This window comes from Vombatus ursinus, unplaced genomic scaffold (assembly GCF_900497805.2).
Source record: "Vombatus ursinus unplaced genomic scaffold, bare-nosed wombat genome assembly UNPS02014778.1, whole genome shotgun sequence".
Taxonomy (NCBI): Eukaryota; Metazoa; Chordata; class Mammalia; order Diprotodontia; family Vombatidae; genus Vombatus; species Vombatus ursinus.
Window position 1 is genome coordinate 56601707 of NW_020954556.1, and position 24621 is coordinate 56626327.

Consider the following 24621-nt stretch of genomic DNA (forward strand, 5'->3'; position numbering starts at 1 on the left):
ATTTGCCTTGGCATGGAGAAGGGTCACCTCTCATATGAGATAGGGATGAAGGAGGAGAAAGTAGAAGACCATTTAGTGGCCTTAGAGTTGTGAGATGAGGAGGAGGAGGAAAGTAGAGGGAATTCTCAATGAATGACCTCATTTTTTTCAGTAATGTATGAGGCAAGGTTCCCAGGTGAGAAAATGAGGGAAGAGGAAGCCAAGGGAAGTTTGAGAAGGAATAAAAAGTTTTCGGAAAGCCACTCTGGTGAATGGGATAGTGAGTTAATTAGGGAGGTAGAGAAAGATTGCCTTGCCAGAGTGAGGGTCCAGTTGAGATTATGTGATGTAAATTTGTGGTGAATTCAGTCAGTTTGGTTCTGTGATTTTCTTGAGCTTTGTACTTTGTGAGTAGAAGCAAAAGCATCAGATGATGGAAGTAACCCAAGGCAGAGGTTTGGCAAGGCAAGATCAGTGGTAAGATAAGGTGGCAAGGAATTTGAAAGAACAGTATCAAGTTAAACTGATTCACCAACGGGTCAAGATGGAAAGGGAGGAGAGTATAGTTACTGCAGAGGTGATAGCATGGGAAAGAACTTAAGGACTGAAGGATTGGAGGTCATGGGGAAGAGGTAGAACAGGGAGCCACTACAGTTTCAAGGAAGAGGGAGAGGTGAGATGACACGAGACCATGATCAGATAAGAGAATTTCAGAGTTAATGAACATGGATCCGGTGTATGTGAGTATGTGGGTCATAGCAAGATCAAGGATGTGACTATTTTTGTGTATAACTGAGATATGGTGGAGGAGCAGGTCATGTTGAATGACTACGTGGAGAAAGGTCAGGATTTTAAGAGTTGAGATTTTAAAACCTAGTAAGGAACTTTACATATATTTTAATAAATTTTACCTTATTAGATTTAGCCCACTGTCTTATTCTGTTGATAGTTACTTTAAAGGGGAGACATCTTTATTGATTGTAGTAGAATCAAGACAAAAATGAGAGAAGAGGGCTATAGGACACTCCATGCCCAGTAGCAGCAGTGTTGAAGGACCCCTCTCTGGGGGAAAAAACGAGTCTGTTGACATCTTTTTGATCAAGATTACCAACTCCACAAGTACAGGATAAAGTAGAAGTGTCTATCTTCTATTCTTACTCAGGCCCAGCTGTTCTGCACCCACAGTAAGTGATAATGGTGGTAATGGAAGAGGCTTCACCCTGTGCCCCAAAGCAGAGCTATGCAGAGTTCAGCTATGTTTCGTGTTTGTCCCATAAGGAGATGAGCTTTTCAACCAAAGAAAACATTCTAGAAAACATCTTTGCTTCAGTATAACATGGAAACTGTAGCAGCAAAGAATAGCCATAAGGTTTTGTTTAAATGATCAAACACAGGTTTTGTTTTCTCTATGAAGCATCTTGGTTGAAACTCTGAATTCATTTATCCATTCATCCTTAAACACCTTAAGTTTGAATTATTGGTTTCAGAACCATGGCAACAAAAGAGAAGAAACCAGAGGCAGAAACCACAAAAACCCTAGCTTTACCTATTTTCTCATCAACCGATCAGAGCAAGCTTGCACTGTGAAATTGAATTATGCATTAAAATTCAGACTAGCAGGGCACACCAAAGCTGTATCTTCATTAAAATTTAGTCCAGTTGGAGGTTGACTAGTAAGTTCTTCTGCAGATAAGTTAATTAAAATCTGGAGATCATATGATGGAAATTTTGAGAACAATGTCTGCACACAAACTCAGAATCTCAAATGTTGCCTGGTCATCATCAGATTTTAATCATCTTACCTGCCTCAGAATAAAACTCTTAATATAGGGGATGTTAACCCTACGAAATGTCTAAAAAAACCCTGATGGCTCACTCATTATGTCTTTTGCTGCAATTTCAAGCCCCAATCAGACATCATTGTTTTAGGTTCTTTTGAGGTAAGTTTAAAGACATGGGATAGGAAAACAGAAAGTGCCTCAAGACTTTACCTGTTCATCCTGACCCAGTTTCAGCTGTTCATTTTAATCATGACGGATCCTGGATAATGACAAGTAGTTATGATGGTATCTGCGGAACCTGGGATACAGCATCAAGTCAATGTTTAAAAATACTTATTGATGATAATCCCTCCGGGTCTTTTGTGAAACTCTCCAAATAGTAAATATATTTGTGCTGCAACTCTGTACAACACTCTTAAGCTATGGAACTACAGTAAAGAGAAATGCCTAAGATATATACTGGCTATAAGAATGAGAAACTCTGCATTTTTGTTAATTTTTCAGTCACTGTTGGAAGTAGACTGTGTCTGAGTCAGAAGACAACCTGTTTTCCACTTGGAACCTTCAGATGAAGGATTGTATAGAAATTACAAGGCCATATCAATGTCATGATTTCAACAACTCATCAAGCCACAAAAAATGTGACTGCCTAAGCTGCATTAGAACAAGATAAAACAAACTTTGGAAGAATGACTGGTAAGCGTTTTTAATATCATGTTAGAGACTGTATCAAGAAGAAGTAGATCCTGTAAGACAAGAACTAAAACAGTCGAGAATGCAGTTCTTCATTCCAAGGGAAAATCCCCCTTTTTCTTCCCTGGAATGGGTAGCCTAATGAGAAGAAACAGCATCTACTTTATTCTACAAATGGATTCTTTTCTTTTTTATTTCCTTCCTTCTTTTTTCTTTCTTTTTCTTTGTTTCTTTGTTTCTTTCTTCCTTCTTTCCTTCCTTTCTTTCTTTTCTTTCTTTCTTCCTTCCTTTTTTCCTTCCTTCTTTCCTTTCTTTTTTCTTAAGGGGAAAATTTTGCCTATATTACTAGAAAGTCCCAAAAGACTTCGGTGATGTTCCTTGCCAACTCTCCTGATGTCAAAAGAAGAGTTTTGATTTATATTATGTATAAACTGAGTCAACAAACACCTAAATTTCTATTTTCTTATTATAAAAGGATAGATTTCATGATATCATGATTTTTTCCTCAAGTAAATGTTCCATAGCTTTTTAAAAGATGTCACTTACACACCCAGTTCTACAATCATCTAAGTTTCTGGCTTTCCATCCCCCCTTTTCACTGGCCTTGTAGTGAAATATCTTTTAATATTCTGTTTAGTTAATTATTTCTTGTTATGTGTGTTTAATAGATACTGTTTATCACCAATTATCCACTTTTTTTCTGCATATCATTAATTCCCGCTTCTGGTAGTCTGCAGCACATTTTGAAGTCTTTCTAGGGGTAAGGGGGGAACTTCTCAGAATACTGTACAATTTTTCATATAAATACAACTTTGTATGGAACTGTGAATGGCATGACTGTGTACTTTAGCCTCCACATTTTCCTGTTTGTCACTACTGTTTACAATATGACAGTGCCATATGCTTTTATTTTTTGAAGTGGGATTTTATGTATTTAAAAAAAGTGAGATGTGTCTGAGCAATATTTTCTGTGTAAAAAAGACCTGGGAGATTTAATGAACTTCAAGCTCAAAGTGAAGTGAGAGAATGACTTGACAGGCAAAGAGGCTAATGTTATCCTAGACTAGATTAAAAACCACAGACTCTCAGAGGCCATCTAATACAATCCCTTCCTTGAAAAAGTACTTCCTCTATAACATAGCTAAGTTGTCATCCAGACTGTTTGAAGCCTTGAGGAGAGGAAACCGACTGTTTTCCCAGGCAGCCCATTAAATTTTTGGAGCGTTCTAATTATTAGGAAGTTTTCCCTAAGATCAAGCCTAAATTTGCCTCTTTGCAAATTCTAGTCATTATTTCTAGGTCTGCTCTCCTTGACCAAGCAGAACAAATCTATTTTCTCTTAACTGTGGCAGTCCTTTAAGCAATCAAATTGTTTTCACCTAAATCTTTTCTTCTGGAGCAGTAGTCTCCAAACTATTTTGATTACACACTCCTATTAATTAAAAAAAAATAGTCTGCATGCTCAAACATTTTTACTGGCAACAGAAATTGACATAGGCTTCCCACACATTGAGTTACCCTCTATGGGAAACTTATGAGAGGACATAGACAGTAATCACCCAAAATGAGCAGGGACGAATGGCTTATGTTCTTCATTACTGGTGGGCATTAACAAATCAAAGATATCACAGATTCATTTGTGTAAGTATACAAATAATACTGGATTAATATATTATTATATTATAAAACATGGTCTTCCACTACATCCAGGACCATCTCTAGTCATCCTGATTTATATCTTGCCACTGAACCCAGATGGCACCAGAGAAGAAAGTGAGGCCGGTGACTTTGCACAACCCTCCCTCACTTAAATCCAACTCACTTGCAAATCATGGTATCATCTTCTTGATGCCATGGTCCTCTTCAAGAACAAAGGACAAACAACAACAGCATTATAAAACATAAAGAAAATAGATATTTTAAAAAGAAAAAAGAAGAAAAACAATATTTTAAAATTGATCTTATTTATTAACATTTTTAACTCACTAAAAAGTTATTACTAGTAACATTTTAGCAGGACAAATGTGATTCAATATGCTTCATTATTTTTTTTAAATCTTGGTTTAACATTTTGTGATGTGATACATTCCAAGTTTATTTTGATAGTTGGTTTTAATGGCTGTCAGAACTGAAAAAGATACTTCACAAAGATGTACATATCCAAATGAAAAAAAGTGTATCCTTTTCTGTTCTTACTAAAATATTCATTCAACAGTGGATTGCTAATTATGCAAGCATTATTATTGAGATTTGGCTAGTAAATTCCCATTTTTTTCTGATGTCAATCGGTTGTTCTTGCAAACTATTAGGAAAATGTTGCACTTAATCAGTCAACAAGCATTTATTAAGGGTCTAATAAATGCTAGGCACTGTATTAGTCACAGTGCTAGGCTTTATAGAGATAAATGTAGCCTATATAAGCTCTGAGGACTTTTGTCCCACTCTCAGATAAGTCTCAGGTCCCAAGGCAAGATTTATCTTCCTCTTAGAGCCGTAGGGGTACCCTTGAGGAGTCAGGTGTGATTTTCTAATGCCATAAGTTCAAGATTCCATTAGTGTGCTTCTCCCCACCCTACATACGCACTTGAGATTTTCAGTTGAGAATCATTTTAGTCAGTCCTAGACTTAAGAAGCATTTAGAAAGGGATATTTACTAATACCCCTTTTTTACTGGTATTAATTGAATAATAAGTATTAAGTATTAACAAGAATATAAATACTCACAATTATTAAATATTAAGCATGTATTAAATAATGTTATATGTTGAATAAATATTTAATGCTCCTTTTGCTGATATTAGCTAATTTAATAATATTAATAGGAATATAAACATTCCTAAGTATTTGATATTAATGATTTAGCAAATAATTTATCTGTTGAATAAATATACACTAAGAATCTGTTACTAGTATTAACTAATTTAATGAGTAGTGTTAAATATGAATAAAAACCTCATCATTCACAATTATTAAATATTAATTATTTATTAAGTGAACAATGTTGCATATTTAATAAATATTTACTAATACTCCTTTACTAGTATTGACTAATAATATTCATAATATATAAAATTCATAATTATTGCTTATAGCATCAAATAATTTAATACATTTAGTAAATATTTACTAATACTCCCTTTTTACTAGTATTAACTAATTTAATAAAGGGATAATTACTAATACTCTTTTTACTGGTACATTAAGAATAGTGCACATAAGAAATGCTCCTAAAAGTCTGTGACATATTCTCTAACAAATATATACAACCTCCAAAGGAAAGCAGGTTCTACCCTATGTCTCACCTGGCTGCCATGCATCCACAAATACATGGTGCGTCTGATTCATTCCTTATCACAGGTGAACCTGAAACTGGAAAAAAACAATTGACAAGATTATGACTTTGTGAACTTTAAATGGTTGGAAGAATTATCTTATCATAGAACTATCATAACTAAAGCAACTTCAGGCAGCAACAGAATCCACCAGAGGTAGTAGCACTGACTGGAATAGAAAAAACAGCATGCAGATGGAGGTGTAAAGCCAGTCACCCAAGGATGGTGGCAGTTTCAGGAGTTTTCTGCCAGAGAAAACTGCTCTAGGGACTCTAGAAGAGTCTATGGACTCTAGAAAGTCACTAAGCCATGAGTTATAACTAAGTGACCACCTTATAAGGACTCCACCTAAGCAGAAAAGGACTCCCACAGCCCAGAGTTCCAAATTATCCCTTGGTCCTGTTTTCACTATATATGTGCCTCACTGGCTTTGTACTTTAAGTCTGAGCCTACTCTCCTCAGGCATGAGGAGAGAAATGACCCTTGTTTGGGAGGATTGTTTTCGTAACTACTGTTTTTGCTATTACTTCTTAGTAAATGTCTTTTGCTAAAAACTAAAAGTTTTACTGGTTAACATACTGGAGTACACTGGATAGGGGCTCAGGAATAATAGTCTCCGCAACCATAATACCTCAATGTTGCCTATAGTACCCCAGGAGGAGAAATAATATTCTCTCCTCTGAGAATCCAATGTGCCAAATGCACTATGAGATGAGCTAGTAGCCCTAGTGTGGGTGCTATATATTCATCACAGTTTTATATTTGATTTCAAGATGAGTTTGAAATAGCTGATTATAGTTGTTGTCCAGTCATTTTAGTCACGTCCTCTTCATAACCCCATTTGGGGTTTTCCTGGCAAAGATATTGGAGTGGTTTGCCATTTCCTTCTACAGCTCATATGACAAATGAGGAAACTGAGGCAGACAGGATTAAGTGACTTGCCCAAGGTCACACAGCTGGTAAGTGTCTGAGGTGAGATCTGAAATCAGGAAGATGAGTCTTCCTGACTCCAGGCCCAACAATCAATAAACACTGTGCCACCTCAGGATAGAGGACTCTCTTTGGAGTAATGAAGACCTCCAGAGGTGGTGTTTCAAGCCTGCTGCTGATGTTTCTGAGTGACCACAGGCAAGTCATTTAAATACTTATGACTCTAAACAACTCTAATCAACTGTAAGTTGCCTGTGAGTTGCCTACCTGTATCAAGGAAGAGATTTTCCACATGTGGAATTCTCTTGCATAGATGAAATCACAGGTCTGGACAACCCCAACTTCAGCCTATCCCAGGACATAATACTACCCTCAGATCTTATAAGCAGTAAAATTTTTATTTTAAGCTATTCATAGGATCATTAGATTCAGAGCTAGTTAGTCCTCAGAGATCACCTAGCACGGACTCTTTATTGCAAGATGAAGAATATTTATTTTGGTTTGGTTAAAAGAAAATTAACAGGGGCAGCTAGGTGCAGTAGATAGAATACCAGCCCTGGAGTCAGGAGGACCTGAGTTCAAATCAGACACTTATTAGCTATGTGGCCCTGGGCAAGTCCCTTACCCCCATTGCCTCCAAAAAAAAGAAAAAAGAAAGAAAAAAAAGGGAAAATTAGCAGTGGATAGTTTCAAGGAGAATACCTGTATACATACAGACATTCCAAGAGAGACTCTGAAGACAGCCACTTTAGATATGAAGAAGATGGATGGGTAAATAGGTTTTACTTCTGTAGAAACTGATAAAAGAACAATAGAATGTTCAATAAGTCAATACATATTTACTGAGCATTTACTATTAATGAGGCACTGTGCTAAGGGGTAAGGACAGAAAGAAAGGCAAAAACTCCCTCTCTTCAAGAAGCTCACTTTGGGAATGGGGGAAACACCATATAAAGTACTGTGGACATCCCAGTTACATATAGTATACGTGGGAGCTAATTTCAGAGGGCAGGGAGGCTCTAGTATTAGGGGCATAGGGAGGACTGGGAAAGGCTACTTGAAGAATGTAAGATTTGAGCTGATTCTTGAAGAAAGCTAGTGGAATACATGGAGCAGGTAAGATATAGGAAGACTGAAAAGGTAAAAAAAGAGTTCAGGTTGTAAAGGGCTTTAAAAGCCGAAAAGATTTTCTATTTAAACTTGGTGGCAACAGGGAGCTACTGCAGTTTATTGAGGAGGGGAGTGACATGGTCATACCTGTGCTTTAAGAATATCACTTTGGTATGGGGCAACTAAGTGGCGCAGTGGATAGAGCACCGGCTCTGAAGTCAGGAGGACCTGAGTTTGAATCCAACCTCAGACCAAACACTTGACACTCACTAGCTGTGTGACCCTGGGCAAGTCACTTAACCCTAATTGCCTTACACACACACAAAAAAAAAAGAATATACTTTGGCAGTTAAGGATGGACCAGAGTGGTAAGATACTTCAAGTAAGGAGACCAGCCAGAAGGCTATCAAAATAGTCCATGTGTGAGGTGAAAAGGGCGTGCACTAGTGTGGTGGCTATGGCAGCAAAAAGGGGAGGAGGCTAGTACCACCCTCCCTTTCCAATCTTCTTATGTCTTCCTTACCTCCATGTACTCTGTAATCCAGTGACTGGCTTTCTTGCTGATCCTTGCATAGACATTCTATTTTCTAACTGAGCATTTTCACTCATGCCTGAAATTCTCCCCTTCCCTATCTCCTCCTCCTAGCTGGTTTCCTTCAAGTCTTGGCTAAAGTCCCTCTATTTGCAAGAAGCCTTTCCTGATCCTGCTTAATGCTTCCCTCTGAGATTATCTCCAGTTTATGCTGTACAGATCTTTTTTGTCCATAGCTATCCACATGTTCTCTCCCCCATTCGACTGTGAGCTCCCCAAGGGTAGGTACCATTTTGTGGTTTTTTTTTTTTTTGGTTTGTTTTTTTCTTTGTATACCCAGCATCTAACATAGCACTTGGCACCTAGTAGGCACAAAATAAATGCTAGTTGATTGACTAATTAGATAGGTTGGGTTTAAGATGCTCATCATTACTAGATATTTATGAGTGATTTCCAAAGTAGAGTATGCAAAATTATCCTTGGGGTACACAAACATATTAAAACATGCATTTATTAGTCTTTAAAAAAAGAAAAATTAATGTGATTGATAAATTGATTGATATTGGCACCCTCATTTGGTCCATATAGCAAATGGTTAGTGCTTCCCATCCTCCTGAATGGAAAAACTGGGAGAAATTATATAATAAAATGCAATTCCTTAGGAACTTGTATTGGGATTGCACATGTTTCAAAGGCAGGGCAGGTTTATTCTATAAGCAGAAAGACTTTTGTGCTGCACAGACAGACTCCTTATGCAGCAGGGCAAGGAATGAGCACACTGCAGATGGTTCAGGTAAATCAGCCCTATAATCCTGTCCCCTTGATAAATAGGAGAGGTGATTGTGAACTGGCAGTCCCAGCTGGCCTCAACCTTACGCTCCACACTCAATACTCTCCTCCTTTTTCTGATTACCCTTTTCTGCCCCTAGCACCTCCACAATGCAGCACCCTGAGCTGGGCTGGATATGACTGTAATGGACTAGACTAAGCAGCTCCATACACTTAGTTCCACAAAGCCCCAGTGAGGAAGCCACAGTAAGTCTTTTGGCTAAAGAATGATCTCATTTGAGTGAGAGAGAGACTTGTGAAAATTCTGGATGTAAACCACAGTGTCCCACTTGTATTTCCTGGTCCTATTTTCCATTGGTCATAAATCATTTCCCTTCCTTACCCTACTCCCTTATTCCTCCCCACCCATTCCTTCATTCTGTCCACTCTAATGGGTAGTACACTTATCCCTACCACATCTCAGGGGTTAGGAGCATGGTGCCCCAGCAATCTGGAAAATCCATGTAAAATTTTTTGGCCCTCCCTTCATACCAGGGAAGAAGTCTGAATTTTTTTTTTCTTTTATGAGGTGTTTACAATACCTTATTGTAAAATTTGGGTTAAGTATTTGGTCATTGGTTATATGTAGGTCAACGTTAAGTAAAAATACTATATAAAAAAGAAATAAAAATACTAAACATACATTTTATGCATTTCTGAGTTTCTAAACTTTTTTTTGTGTTGTCTGCTGGCCTTCATGTCTCGTCTGCATCTTCCACGAAACTTCTCCAAAAATTCCCATTTAACTTCTTATGCTGACCCCTGACATATGGAAACCACAATGGGGAAAGTCAAAATGTGGAAGGGATAATGGTACATGCTTAGAAAGGACCAGTGATTTTGTAACAGGAATGGAATCCTAGAATGACCACAAAATGAAATTGTTTTCTGTACCTAGTGGTAACTCAAGGAATGTGAATATGGAGAGGATGAGGAAATGGTAATGGTATAGTCATTAACATTGATAGACTAATAGGTGTAAAATTCAGGAAGTAGAAACCAAATGGAGCAGAGTTCAGATTAAGGTGTGATTTTGCTCATTTGGGCCTGATGGTGTGATCTCTAATGGGACTAAGGTCAGGCTCAGAGAGTACAAAGACAAAAGCAAAGAATTTCCTGCCTTCAGGAGCTTACCTTCTACCGGGGGAAAACAACACACACACACACATACACACACACACACACACAGGAAAACAAATATGAAATGCATAGAAAATAAACCCAAAGTAATTTAGGGGAGAGGCTAGAGGTAGAATGTTAACAACGAGGAGAATCTGGAAATGCTATTTCTGGGAACTAAGGACTTTTGTTTTTTAAGTTGTGAGTTTTTTCAAGGTTAGGGAGGAAAACTTCTGGGCATAATGAGATGGAGAAGAAAATAATACCTCTTCACTGCCAATCACCCTATTACTTTTAAAAATGGTATTTTGTGGGTTCAAGAGATTAAGGTCTACAGATTCTTCCCATTTTAGCTATAACAATGATTAGAACAGAATATTTTAGAATTTAGAACTAGACATTTGAGTTATTGTATCACAAAATGTTTTTTTTAAAAACAAGATTTTCAAAAATAAAGCACATTCAGTTATATTGTGTTCACTAAAGTATTATTATTAATAAAAATTTTAAAGTAAAAGCAAAAAGGATTTTTGTACTGATGATGAAATAAAATTAAAATTATCTAATATATTGTTTACTTCTTGCCTTTTTGAAATTTTTATGTTGAGATTGTTTTAAAGTTCATGTAATAGATGTATTAGTACATACAGAACTTGTAAGCATTTATATACATATATAGGGGCAGCTAGGTGGCACAGCGGATTGAGTGCTGAACCCGGAGTCAGGAAGACACATTTTCCTGAGTTCAAATCTAGACTCAGACACTTACTAGCTGTGTGACCTTAGGCAAGTCATTTAACCCTGTTTGCCTCAGTTCCTCATCTGTAAAATGAGCTGGAGAAGGAAATAGCAAACCACTCTAGTAACTTTGACAAGAAAACCCCAAATAGGATCATGAAGAGTTGGATACAATTTGAATGACTGAATAACAGTGAAACATATATAAACAATTTGGTTGTGTACCCTCAAAATATGTGTGTATATGTATGAATAAAAATATATAACTATGTACCGATACATCTATGTATATTTATATATACCTATACATACCTATTTATAATATGTAATATTATATACTATATAGGTATACACATATTTTGAAGGAGTGCATACTCAAAAATTTTTTATTACTGATAGGTACAGGTGATCAAAATTTTAAAAATCACTGCTGTAGAGTTATAATCAAGAGCAAATTACCTTTTTTAATAACACAATTCATGCCAAAGTCTGAAGCCAACTGTGGAAATGGCCTGCTATTGGACTATATCAGGAGTTCTTAACCTGGAGTCTAAGAACTTGTTGGGCTTTTTTTTTTTCAATTTTATAACTATATTTCAACATAATTATTTTTCTTTGTAATCTTATGTATTTCATTTAATGGATTTTAAAACATTCTGAGAAATGGTGCAGGGATTTCCTCAGACTGACAAAAGAGGTCTGTAATGCAAAAATGATCAGGAATCTCTGAACTAAATGACTGAGCTCTAAAGTCTATGATTCTATGATCCTATCCCATTAATAGAAATCTTGATGATCTGAACTAAAGAGTGGTGATTTAAAGCTAGACTACAGTAGTTGCTAATTTTATTACAACCAGCACTCTTTTCTTAATTCCATCGCATCCCAAAGTATGGGGTGTGATCAACCCTAATGCTTTCCATTTGTGCCCTTCTCCAGCTCCTAGAGTGATAAAGGGCTATACTGCAGTCTTTCTTGGCTTCATCAGTCTATTGTTTGCTCTCAAAGAAGACCAATGAGATCAAGGTGACATCTGACTTGCAAGTGAATTGGATTTAAGTGAGGCAAGGCTGTGCAAAGTCATCAGCCTCACTCTCCCCTCCACAGTCATCTGAGTCTAGTAGCAGGACACAGGTCAAGACAACTGGTGATGGCCCTGCTGGGCTTCATCACATTTCACACAGAAGTAGGATAAGTCAGCCTTTTAATTACTATTAAGGTGATTCTATATAGGATCCAAACTTATAAGGAATTATTCCATTCTTGGCTCAGCAGCATATTACTGTGGAAAGAGTAGGATCTGCTGCTTACTACCTGTGTGACCATGAGCAAGTCACTTTCCCAAATCCGGGCGTCAGTTTTCTCATCTATAAAAAGAACAGATTGGACAAGGTTGGTTCTAAAACTTCTTAGTTTTAGAATGCCTTTATATGCACAAAAATTATTGAGAATTCCCCCAAAGAGCTTTTATTTATTTGGGCTGTAGATATTAATATTTTCTGTATTAGATTTGAAAATTTGAAAATATTATTACGAAAATAGTTTTGACCTTGAAAACCTTCTGAAAGAGTCTCAGGTCCCCAGGGGTTCCCAGATTACACTTTGAGAACCAATGAACTACATGATCTATATTATGACCTTAGAGACCTTTAAGTACAACTGTCTCATTTTCCTAGACTATAAAATCTATGAGGGCAATGAAGATGTCATAAGTATCCTTTTAGTTCCCTCAGCACATAGCACAGAGCTTTGCCACTAATAGTTATCAAGTAAATGAAAGAATCTTACAAATGAGGAAAGTGGAATGCAAAGTAGGTAAATGACTTGCCCAATGTCAAATAGCTAGTTAGTGGCAGAAAGGGAAATTACTACCTGGAGTACTTCACACTTCCTTTCTCAAGTTTCATTCGGGGCATTTTACACTCTCAGCAACTGCATCACCATCTACTTCTCTCCTGATCTCCAAGGGGAACAGTTTTCTATACATTCCCCTGAGCTACCATCCCCAACCATAGAAAGGAAACAATCGTTTGTATGTAAGTAAGTAGTGTTCTGAAAAGGCAACCAATTTATTAAAATTATTTGCAATACTCCCTAAGATAATCTTCCAACTGGAAATGATCTATATATGCTTGGAAAACTACTGTGAAAACAATGTATTGGTTATTAAGTTATTTCTGGTCCTGCAGGGTCTTTAACACTTAATCGTTCAGAGGCTGATTACCCAGTTTGTGAAATATCCAAACCCTTCATTTCTCCACTTTCCTTCTGCTGCCTGACTTTCGGTCATTTCACAGCTCATTACCATTCTCTCCCCAGGGAAATAAAAGCAAATGTAGCTCAAACCAGTAAATTTTTCAAATGGCTATGGTAGAAGTAGATAAAATTGTAATTATTAACTAAACTAAAGCTTTAGTTAGACATCTGTCATTTTCTGTAAGGATGCAGTGAGCTTGTGCCAGGTGCTCTGGAAGTCTGGGGGATACAAATAAATATAAGATATAGTTCCTGCCCTCAAGGATCCTAGCATCTAGTCAGAGAGGCATGTGCATATGAAACAATAAAATAACTATGCAAGTTCTAACTAAATCAAGTTCTAAAATGTGTTAAGCTGAAGGAGACATCACTGAGTCCTGATTATCAGAAAAGGCTTTGTGGGAAAAGTTAGACAAGCTAGACTGTGAAGGATGCATAGAAATGAATAGTCAGAGAAAAGGAGGATGGGTAGAAAAGCATGGGCAAAGGCTGGAAGATGGAAAAAAACAAGGCAAGTTCAGGTGATAGGTGGGCAAGGCTAGTTTTTAGGTGACTGTGAAGACCAAGTATAACAATAACAATACCAATAACAATAATAACAGCTAGCATTTGTGGGTGAAGGTTTGCAAAGATATAGATTTTTATGGTTTTTTTATTGATGTCTTCTTTTTTTTGTTATTGTTGAATCATTTTTCAGTCGTGTTTGACTCTTCATGACCCCAGTTGTTTTCTTGGCAAGGATACTGAAGTGGTTTGCTATTTCCTTCTCCAGCTCATTTTACAGATGAGGAAACTGAGGCAAACAGGGTGAAGTGACTTGCTCAGGGTCATATAACTGGTAAGTGTCTGAGGCCAGATATATAAATATATATGTATATGTATATGTGTGTGTGTGTGTTGTGTATATATGTATTGCACGTATATATGTGTACGTATGTGTATATGCAAACCTTAAATCATAAATGCTAGCTATTATTATTATTAGACTTTAAAATTTGATCCTCATCACAACCATGTGAGGTACTTGCTATTATCATCCCAATTTTACAGATGAGGAAACTGAGGCTGAAAGAAGTTAAGTCACTTGCCCTACATTACACAACTAATAAGTGTCTGAAGCAGGATTAGAAGTCAGGTCTTCCTGACTCCAAGCCCTTATTCTACTGCTTTATTCTGTAGACACTGTGGAAAAGTCTGAATATCTTGTTTGGTCAGGTGCTCTGTCTCACTTTTATTTTTTCTTCCTAACTGTTAAATGAGCCAAACTAAAAAACTAAGTCCTAAGCCATCTGCTTTTCTTGCTCTATGCTCTCTCACACAGATAAATGTTTTCTCATGGATTCAACCAGCACATCCTTGCAAATGACTGTCAGATCTCTAGCTATAGTCCTCTCTGAGCTCTAGCCCTTCATCTCTAGTTACCCACTAGACATTGTCATCTCAATGTCCCACCATCACCTCTGAGCTTCATGGGATCAGGCAGCCTGGTTGTGTTGGGACTGGGATTACAGGACCTCAGACACATAATCAATCAGATATCAAAACTTATTGTTCCTCCCTCCACAGCCTTCCTACTACTACATGGCTGAACCACTTTAGTTCAGTCTCTTACTGCCTCTTGCTAGATTATTGCAACAGCCCTCTAATTGGTTCTCCTGCTTCTAGTCTGTTCTCCAGCCCATTCTCCATACTGCTACCAAAGTAATTTTTCTTAAGCATGTCATACCCTTACTGTATTCAGTAGCTCTCAATTGCTTCTAGGTTAAAATATAAACTCTCCTTTATCTTTTAAAGCCCTTTACAACCTGGGCCCAACCTATCTTTCTGGCCTCATTGAATATTACTCCTCCTCTAGCACTCTGTGATTTATGAAAACTGGCTTTTTCTCTGTCCTTCACACATGACACTCTATCTCTCTCTGTTCCTTTGAAATGGCTAGTCCCCATGCCTGGAATGCACTCCTTTCTCTTTTCACCTGATAGAATTTCTCTCTTCCTTCAAGACACAGCTCAAGCACCATGAAGTCTACATGAAGTCTTTCATCATCTTCCCAACTACTTCTCCCCAAATTCTCTTGTGCTTGTTTACATTTATTCTCTTTATATTTATTCTATACATAGTTATATATGTACTTGTTTCTGCTATTAGAATGTAAACTCCACCATTAGAATGTAATTGTTTCACTCCTTGTATTTTTATCCTCAATTCATAGCCCATTGCCTGACACATAGTAGGCACTTCAATGGTCGTTGATTGATTAATTTGTAAAATGGGGGTGGGGTGGTCTAGAGAGAGGCAGCATGATGTAGCGGATAGAACACTGGACTGGAGTCAGGAACACTTTGGTTCAAATTTGACCTTAGACACTGATAGGCTATATAGCTCTGGACAAGTCATTTTATCTCTCTGGGCCTCAGCTTCCTCCTTTGTAAAATGAGAAGGTTAGACTTCATGGCTCATAATGGACTTAACAGGTCATTAATGGCTGTCTAGGCCATAGAAAATGGCCTAGATAATCATAAGATTTCTTATAACTCTAAATCTATGATCCTATCATTTTATGAATAGATGACTTTTGAGATACCTTCTAGACCACTATGATCTGGATTTAAGAGCTAGAAAGCACCTTCGATACAGGCAGCTAGGTGGCTCAGTGCACGGAGTGTTGGGCCTGGCTTCAGGAAGACCTGAGTTCAAATCAGACCTTAGACACTTACTAGCTGTGTGACCCCGGGCAAGTCACTTAACTTCTGTTTGCCTTAATCCACTGGAGAAAGAAACGGCAAACCACTCCAGTGAACCCCAAGAAATAGCCAAGAAAACCCCACGGACAGTATTGGCATACTGTGGTCCACAGGGTCACAAAGAGTGGGACATAACTGAACAACAAGACACTTTAGACATAATTTTTGTCCAAATCAAATTGAGCATAGGTAGGTGCAACTCCTTTGCTCCTTAATCCTCTTCCCTTTCTGTATTTCCATTTCCTGCTAAAGTTACTAATGAAACTGTTTTTTTTTTTAGAAAGATAAATTTGGGCACTAAGTATAAGATATGGTAATAAGGAAAGAGATTGGGAACACAGATACTATATAAGATGCTAAAGCAATAATCTAGTTAATTAAAAATAATCCAGGTTTGCTTTGAACATAGGAGAGGCTTAATAAATGTTTGTTAAATTGAAATAAGAATTAAAAAAAAAAAGACACCAGAATAGTGTGAAGACGCTAACAGAAATGGAAGAGAATGAATTGGGAAGGAAGATTCCATGGGACTTGATGACTAATTAGACATAAATTGGGTGAAAATTAGGGTTGAAAGATGGTACTAAAGTTTCTAGCATGGGTGACAGGGAGAATGATGAGGCTTACAGAAATAGCAAATTTAGCTCGGAAGAGTCAGTTTGGTGCTAAAGATGGTAAGGATACTGGTAAAGATTCCAGTTTTAAACAGTCTGAATCTGAAGTGATGTGGGACATTCAAGTACAAGTCAACTACATAGAAGTAATAATACCTGAAGCAACGTGGAACAGAGCAATGATCCACAGATTTCAGAATCCTAGAATATGGGAATTTGAAGGGACCTTAAAGACCACCTTGTCTAACCCATATTCAAAGCTAAGAATTTTTGTATGAGGGCTGAGAGCCAGGAAAGATGCTTCCTGTAGATTATTTGGTAGTTTCCAATAAAAAAAATTAGGTATGTGAGTAAGATCTTGTACTACATATTTGTAGTACAAAGATAAAATTAACAATAGCCCCTCCTTTCAAGGAGCTAACATACAGAGGATATACCATACAGACAGAGAGGCATATACATGATAATTTTAGGAGGGAGAAACCACAAACAACTCAGGAGATCAGGAAATGCTTCCCTTATGAGGTACCACGTAAGCTGAACCCTTAAAGGAAGAGGTGGAAGTAAGAAGGGAGTGTATTCTTGGCACGGAGGATAGCATATGCAGAGGAACAGAGGTAAGAGATAGAATGCCAAGATCATGAAACAACAAGGAGGCTGCTTTGGCTGGAGTATAAAGTTCATGAAAGGGCATTATGGCAACTAAATGGTGCTGCCAGACGGAAACTAAAACTCACTGCCAATGATGACAAAATCTTGGGCAAGAAACTGAAGACCGCAGGGCCATAGGATGTATTTTCCTCATTGGTACCCATTGATGGCAAGGGATACAGAAAAATCGATCTGAGAAGAAATCAGCTGGCTATGAAAGCGGTGTTTGAGAATGGGATTTGTCCTTATAGACCACTGTTTAAAACATAGGGATGACAGATTCCTGATCAGAGATGGACAGCATCTAAAAAGGCTGGTTAATATGTATTTGTTGTGTGTGCTGCTCACTTCACTCTCAGCTCAACTCATGCTTTGGACTGCTCCACCTCCCTACCAGCAGTCTTGACTTTCCTACCTATGCACTAACCCACCCCTCCTTCACCTTTTCCGTTTCCCTTCATGTTTTATATTCTCCTATTAGAGATCTTCTTGAGACTAGGAATTATTTTGTTTTCTTATATTTGTAACCATAGCCTCTGGCATTGTGCCTGGTATATAAGTGCTTAATAAATGCTTTATCTATCTCTATATATCTATGTCTATCTAGGAAATCTGGTCAAAAGGGCTTTAAACTAAAAAGGATAGGGGAGGGAGATAATTGCCTATGTTTAAGGTAGATGCCATATAGAGGAACTACAAAGAAGGAAGAGTACTAGTTAAGATACCCAGAAATTCACAGGAAACAAAACGCAAGAAGAGCCAGTAGCAAAATTTTTGGCCTCAAATGTCTACACATAAATGCCAAAAGTTTAGGTAATAAACAAGAAAAACAAACAGTCTTAGTGCAAGGGAGAAATTTGTCCTCAGTGGTCTCACTAAGACTTGATGGGATGAAACCTATGCCTAGAATAGAGCTCTGGAAGGATATATCTTATTCAAAGAAAAAGGAATCGAGAAAATGGTATGAATGAATGAATGATTAAATAAATGAAGAAGCATTTATGAAATACTACCTATGTGACAAGCACTATACTAAGCACCAGGGACGCAAGGACAAATTCAAAGAGCCCTCAAGGAGTTGACATTCTGATGGGAGAGATAATACATAAATGATTACATAATACTGCTTGAAGGCTAAACTCCAGTCTTATGCATTAGCATGACTGTGGACTTGGAGTTATGCTGACCATCTGGTGGTAGAGGATCAGCACAAACTCAGCCAGACTCTTCCCATGAAACATATTGTGGAGGAGCAGGTTATAACAGAGGGAAAGACTGGCTGAGAATACCTTAAATGGGGTGATGAGAAACAGGCTAAGGGCAGGGGCTATAGTTGCACTGAGGTTCATATGATTTAAAGCTAGAAGAAGTGAAGGGAGTATTAAAATAGTCTGTTTGATTTTTTGCCTATGGTGAGTATAGGATGTGAACTGGAATTTTTATCAGAAACAAGAAGTATCATAGCAAAATTTGAATCCAAAGATACTAGAATCAAAGAATAGGGGTCAAGATGCTGGAAACCAGATTACAGAAGCTGGCTGGACTTCCCAAAAAAATACTTTGTCCTGTCTAGGACTGTCAAGTGAGGCTTTAATATGCAAACTGATTCTATCTTCCCAAGATTGGGGGAACCAATTGGAGCTCAACCCCTTATACTCACTATCTATTAGATTGTAAACTTTTATTTCATTCCTGTATCCCCAGAGACTAATACAGTATTTTGTAATAATTGATACTAAACTTCAGAAGTTGGCTCAATGCTTCTTATATAATATGCTCTTAATAAGTTTGTCAACTTGAATTGAGAGAGAAGGCATATAGAGAGAAAAGTATAGGATTTAGGATTGATTCTTGAGGAATGCCCACACTTATGGTCATCTTATTTTCAAAGAAAGTATTTAAAGCAGAGAAATAGTGAAGAAATGATCAGAAAAACAGGAAAACCAGAATAGGATGAAATCAATGAAGGCCAAGGGAGATTTTCATGATTGAAATTTCAAAAAAAAATCCCATTAAAAAATTTAATCTATTTTTTCCAATTTAAAGAAATAACAACTATGCTCTCTCTGTCCCACCTTCCCTCTTCTCTACTGAGAAAAAAAATCCTTGTAATAAATTTGCATACACAAGCAAAACAAATTCCTATATTGTCCAAGTTCAAAAGATATGTGTCTCAATCTACACCCTTAATCCATCACCCTCTATGTCAGAAGATGGACAGCATGTTTCATCATGAGTCCTCTAGAATCCTGTTTAATTATTTTGTTGATCAGAGTTCTTTCAAAGTTGTTTTTTCTTTACAATGTGTGTGTGTGTTTTAATATATTGCTCTCTTGGTTCTGCTCACTTCATTCTATCAGTTCATAAAAGTTTTCCAGTTTTTTGGAAGTCATCTCCTTCATCATTTTTTATAGTACAATAATATTCCATTATATTCATATGCCATAATTTGTTCAACCATTTACCAATTGATGGACGTTCCCTGGGTTTCTAGTTCTTTGCCACCATTAAAAAAAATACCGTAAATACTTTTGTACATGGGAGTCCTTTTTCACTTTCTTTGACCTCTTTGGAATATAGGCATAGCAGTGGTATTGCTAGGTCAAAGAATATGCACAGTTTAGGAATTTTTTGGCATAGCAACAAATTACTTTCCAAAACCAAATCGCACCTCCACCATAAGAGTATAAAGTGCCTGTCTTTCCCCAGCCCCTCAAGCATTTGTCATTTTCCTTTTTTGTCAACTTTGACAATCTGATGGGTCTATGGAACCTCAGATTTGCTTTGATTTGCATTTCTTGAATTATCAGTGATATGGAGTATTTTTTTGCATATGGCTTTTGCTACTTGGCAGAAAAGATTTTGATAAAGTTTGTTGTGTTAGCCTTATGAATAAGATGGTAAAAGGTGAGCTAGATTTCATTTCAAAAAGTATGTGTTAGCACTACAGTAGAGCTGGAAACACAAAAACAAAAACAAAATAGACTCTGCCCTCAAGGAACTCACATTCTCCTAGGGAAATCATTAGATGTTGATATAGCCTGAAAGGCTTCTTAGTGGAGTGCCTTAGAACTCAGTTCTTGCCTTGTTTACAACTTTTTTTTTTTTTAATCAATGTCTTGGATGAAGACATAGAAGGTACGGTTATCAAAACTGCACAGGAAAGAATGCTGAGAGAAATAGTTATGATAGACAGAAAAATAAAATGTTTTTAAAAAGTAAAAATTTTGAAGGGCTGTTATATATGAACTTTTGTCAGAAATGCTACAGAAGAAATTCCTGCATTGGTTTGGGAGGTTGTATTAGGGGACCTCTAAAAGTCTATTCCAGTTCTGAGATTTATTATTCTAAGGGGGAAAGTGACACACGCATCCCCAGTACGGCCACTAAATTCCTTTGCAACCTTAGAAAAATATGTTTACTTCTCTTGACTTCAGCTTTCTAATTTGTAAAATGACACAGTGCATTAAAATATAATCTCTTTGTGCATGGAATTGGGCCTGAGAACAGGCTATTTTATTAAATATACCTGCTTTCTAAAGGGCTGGATGAAGCTTTCCAAAGTGGAAAGACATTTATGTAGAACTATTCAAAACAGAAATGTCAACACCCTTTCAAAGAAGTCTGTTAGCGATGCAAATGTGGAGTTATCTGGATTTGTGATAATCTTAATAAACAAAAGAGTGAAACCATTAGAAGTTACTAGTGACACCACTGTCAGGCTTTGAGACTTTGTCTTTGTGATTTACAAAGTCAGAAAAACACAGTAAAGCTGCTTCCCATTTTGACTGTATTATGTTTGTCCTACTAACATTAGAATGCTAATCATGCTAATGATTTTTGAATAGCCTTAACCATTTTACTTTGGGCTGACCAATGGCAAATTTGTAGTTTTTGCAAATGACCTATATAGTTTATACAGAAATACTTGTAAAATATTCCATTTAAAACCCAGACTTAAGACTTTTCTTGATAAAGCAGGAGTCAATATAAATTTATTGAAGTACCAGTAATACCATTATTATGAGGTACTAGTATAAGATATCCCCCAAACAGTATAACAAATTAAGCTGCTATACTATTGATACTTTAAAGTATATAATTGAAAACTAGCAATAGCATAGTTTTATTTAACATATGACATTTACATACTCCCTTTCCCATCCCACGTCCTAAAATCTGAAAGGTTAACTCTTTTAAATAGCAGAAGAGTCTTTCATTTGGAGACTAATTTGGAACAGAGACTCTTTGGGATATTCAGAGTAAATAATAATGTGGTGCCATTATGGCTTATCCTACGGAGGGTAATGCAATTTTTCCATTGGAAGGGGCCTTAGGGATCATTTTATCCAATCTTGTCATTTTACAAATAAGGAAAGTGAGGCTCAGACAGGTGAAGCTATGCTACTTGCCCAGTGGTGGAAAGGGCATTCAATTTGTAGAAAGAGAATTTGGGTTCTAACCATCACCTTACTCCTTACAATGAGATGAGATAACATATCTTAAGTACTGTGAAAACCTTAAAGGGATAGCACCTTATACGTGTAATTATATACATAATTTTTTTTTTTTGTGAATATATATAGAGAGAGACAGAGACAAAGACACAGAGGGTGTATGTGTCAGCTTTTTAAATTTGATTTAATAACACACACTCTGGGTATCAGTTTCCTCATATGTAAAGTGAGTAGCATTGGACCAGCACTTGGATGATTTCTACATTTCTTTTCAGATTTAATTCTATGATATGACTTCTTTGGGTTTCACACCAAGCTTTCTGTACCTCAAACAAGGAGAAAGTAGCAAAGCCAGAAAGCAAACATGGGTTCTCTGACTGTGCTCTTTTGACTACACCAAGTTATTATGTATAATTTTGGCCAGAACTGAAGGTTTGGAAAATGTAAGGGAAAGAGGCAGCCTGCTTGACTTATTTTATTACGCTTCTATTTTAGCCTATTAAAAAAGTTTAAGAGGTTGATTTAGACATTAAAAAGTCTGATGTTGAAGGACTCTAGAAGGGCATTCCAGAGGCAAAAGTATTGCTTAGGAGCAATCCGGGGCAGGCAGCTTGTGGATCAAAGCAGCCAAAAATGACCAATGAGACAGACAGTTCATTGGGAGTTGAAAATTAATCTTACATCATCTACTCATTTTCTTAGTATCAGGTTTTTAACTACAGTTGGATAATCTATCACAATAGTTTAGTTTTTGGAATAATTGCCACACAGGAAATTTACACCTGGCCTGAAGCTAGGCTGAAAAAAAAAAATCCTGGCTTAATTTTTTTCCAGATCATAAATTTAGGGCTGGAAGAGAATTTAGGCATCCTCTTAAGAACAACTACCCTCATTTTGTGCATGAAGAAACTGAGACCTAGAGAATTTAGTGGTGGCCTTAGAGTTAGGAAGAGCTGGGCTGGAAACCCTCTTCAGACCCTTTACTAGCTGGTAAGTCATTTAGACTTTCTCACTCACTGGTTCCTCATAAATAAAATGGGGATAATTATAGAGCCTTCTTAGGATTGTTGTCAGGATCAAATGAGATCATATATATGAATCATTTAAAAAACTTTAGACGGTTACATCAATATTACTTATTATTAATGATTTGCTCAAGATAATAAGTGGGAGAGACCATACTGAAACCCAAAGCTGGATCCAAATCCAGAATTTTTCCCCTTGCAGCTCATCAGCATAATTTCATTATATAGAGTGGAATGGGTCATTTCCACACCCCAACCACTGGATTTCCTCACCATCTCCTCTTTGCATTGTTAAAAGTGCCTTACTTCCTTACTCCCATCATTTCACATTATCTTAGAGCCAGAATAGGCCTCAGAGGCTATCTATTCCAACCAGTATTTAACTAGTAATCATTCTACAACTTTCAGAGATAATCATCATCCTGTCTCAGCCGGTGGAGGGTTTTTTTTTTTTTTTTGGTCAAATCAAGCCAAAATCTCCCTCCATGCAACATCAACCCATTCCTCAAGTTCTGTATTCCCTCTTCTCATTTGTGACAACTCTTAAATAGTACAGAGTTCTGTGAGGGCCAGAAGAATCAGGGCACCTCTCCAAATTCTCTGCCTCAGTTTCCCCCATTTTCTTTGGGGGGAGAGGTAGTCTGGATGAGCCAGGGTGTACCTACCTGTAATGAGTTTCAGAGTGGTAGACTTCGGCGGCCTCAGTTAGGTGGCAGCCCGAGGCATGTATGGGGGATGGGGCAATTTAGTTTTACTTTGCTCTGTTGAAGCACATCGTATGAAAACCTTGCAAAAACATGCACAGGGCTGTATCTCTGACCCGTCCGTCCCCTAAATTGTTCTTAACGTGGTGTTGGTGAACTTAAAAAAAAATTTAAACTATTTCAATATAAATTTTACTTTGTAATCCTATATATGTAATTTTATGCATTTACAAATTTTATTTTGAGGAGGGCTTCATGGGTTTCACCAGCCTGCCAAAGGGTCCATGGTGTCTTTCCTCTAAAGCGCTTAATAAATTCTCGTAGGTTGAAAAGATTAACGACCATCGCCCTGAAAGACTATGTCTTGCAAAGAAGGTTGTCGTAGCTACTGCCTCACTCACATACCAGGATGGCAAGTTACAGTAGTATTGTTCAACCAAGTTGGCTGAGCCACCCGAGCCAGACGAGTAGAAGATACTGCAGTCATTGATGGAGCCAGCTTGAGAAGCCATTGTTAAATTCGTATATTTCAGTTTGGGCTTTTATTCCTCGGAAATTGGCAAACGTTACAACTCAGGGCTCAATTGTTTTGATTGTCTGGCAGATGCAGAAAATGTTAAAAATATAAGTTTAATAACTTAAAAAGCAGGTCTTGCGAACATTGCCCCGCCCCGATTGTTAAACATTCACCAGCACACCCTGGCTAGTCTCAATCCCGCCGCTTGCTCCTCGGATCCAGTTGGTCACAAGCATTTATTAAGCGCCCTACTATGTCAGCCCATAAGCATTTATCAAGTGCCTACGACGTGCCAGGAGCTAAGCGCTGGAGATATAAAGAAAGGCAAAAGCCGGTCCGTGCTCTCAAGGAGCTCACAGGCCTACTACGTGCTTATTAGCATAATTGGGTTGCTTCACTCTCGCTCCCCATAGGCACGACCCGCGGGCTCGCGCCTAGGGAAGGGAAGACGGTCGGGTTGTCCTAACCAGGCATGTGGGGGGGAGGGGTGTGGGAGGAGGGAGGGAGAGGAGGCCGGGAGAGGAGGCCGTCGGAACGCGCAGGCGCGCGCGCGGATCAGGCTCGTGGATCGGGCTCGCTCCCCACGGCAGCAGCGGCGGCTGCGCCGTAGC

General features: G+C 37.6%; 1 pseudogene; it reads left to right on the forward strand.

Moving 5' to 3' along the window:
- The first annotated feature begins 1470 nt into the window (after nt 1–1470).
- LOC114045174 lies at nt 1471–24448 on the forward strand (annotated as a pseudogene).
- Nucleotides 24449–24621: the final 173 nt, after the last annotated feature.